Source organism: Alexandromys fortis, unplaced genomic scaffold (assembly GCF_014885135.2).
Source record: "Alexandromys fortis isolate MF-2015 unplaced genomic scaffold, M_Fortis_MF-2015_v1.1 scaffold_42, whole genome shotgun sequence".
Taxonomy (NCBI): Eukaryota; Metazoa; Chordata; class Mammalia; order Rodentia; family Cricetidae; genus Alexandromys; species Alexandromys fortis.
Window position 1 is genome coordinate 8,587,345 of NW_026067934.1, and position 1,806 is coordinate 8,589,150.

Consider the following 1,806-nt stretch of genomic DNA (forward strand, 5'->3'; position numbering starts at 1 on the left):
AGTACCCTGCCAGTGCTCGCTGAAACAAACTTTTAGTGCAAGCATTTTTTTTGAGTGGACGACTGGGTGGAGGAAAAGGCACAAGGCTGAAAGCTGAGGTCAAGTCGAGACCTAAGGCTTGGTACCGGCCGCCTGCGGAGCGGCTGTTGTATGTGCTGGAAGTCTGAGGGTCACGGCTGGTGTCTATCAAACCCCCACCCAGACAACCTATGTTCTGTCCTGTAGCAAATTCTGGGAAGGAGGAGCCAGAAGGAGACTGCTAAGTATGAGGAGACCCTAGCTGAGATTCTAACCTTTTTAGGGCAGGCATTCAGTCGCCACCACCCCACCCCGCCCCCAGCTGCCCAGAGGTTCTGACCCAGACCTGCTAGAACTGGTTTGTGACCAAGGTGGAAGGAGGGGTTAGCTAGGATCACGTCACACTCACACTGGGTAGTGGGGTTACAGTTTTTTTTTTTTTTTCTGTGCTAGCTAGGTAATGACTTTTCATCTGGCACTCCGGGAGGCAGGTGGCCTGCTCTGCTCGGCCTACTCCTGAGAATTGCCTGGAGTCTCCAGGCAGGACTGGTGAAGAGCTGTGGCGTGGGAACTGCAGGGAAGGCTGGAATTGTGGATCTCCAGAAAGACACAGAAAATCTGCCTACGGGCAGCATTGACAAGGCCCAGTGCTGGAGAAACTCCATCAATTGAAAGCTTCAAAGGCCCAAGAAGGGGCAGGTTTGTGGTCAAGTCAGGGCTGGGGTTCAGGGAGCATCCTCCTTGGCAATGATGGTAGGGCCAGCACTGGAAGGGATTAGGAAGATCATTGAGACCCCAGATAATAGTGGTGAGATGGACCCAAAGTCTTATACCAGGAAGTAACTGACTGGTCCAGCACCAAACCATGGTGTTTCTTCCCCTCTCTGGCCTTTTAAAAAAAAACCACCATGGCTGTGACCAGAGCTGGAATCAGCTGAATCCTTTTTAACTGTGCAGCTGAGGAGAGACCTTGGAAAAGATAGGTCACCCTTAATAGTGAGATATGCTCCGAGCCCTCTGCCATTAAATAACGCATTTTCCAGGTCTCTCAGGATCCTCATAGCTCACTCAAGGGCAAGCCCCAGCCGTGGGTGTTCAGAGATACACTAAGATCTGCCCTACCAACACACAAGTGTACAATGATGGCATCTGAATTTCTGCAGGAACTTAGCCTCCCTGTGCCGGCTTAACACCTACTCAGGCAGTCCTGTGTCCTCAACTCAAAGGGAGAGGCCTGGAAGAACTAAAGTCTTAGGGAAGTCTGAGCGCTCCACTCCCCCATGCTTGCGTCACCACCAAACGGCTTTTGGCATTCTGCAGCAGAGGAGAAGTTTAGGAAATCATGTTGGATCCTTAAATAAATAAATATGTACCTCAGCCATAAGCAACTGGCAAAGCCCAAAATCAAAGCTGAGGCTCTAGACGCCCTCATTTTCAGTATCTGTCTCTCCGTCCCCCTTAGCAAGCTCACAGGGGTGGTAACAAAAACAAAACGAGGCCTAGAAGTTACTCTGCAAACAGACCTTGCTTCTGGGCTGCCTTGAGTCTGGGCATTGAGAATGCCAGTAGGCACTTGCAGCCCGAAACCTGGGGGGGGGGGGGAGGAACGGATAAGCAATGGGCAAGTAGGCAAGGAAATAAGCCTGTACTTTTCGGACCCTAGAAACTTCAGGGACACCCCCTCCCCTGTGCACAGCCCCCGGAGCTCCCTTGTCCTTCTTGCGTTCTCTCTCTCTCTCTCTCTCTCTCTCTCTCTCTCTCTCTCTCTCTCTCTCTCTCTCTCTCTCT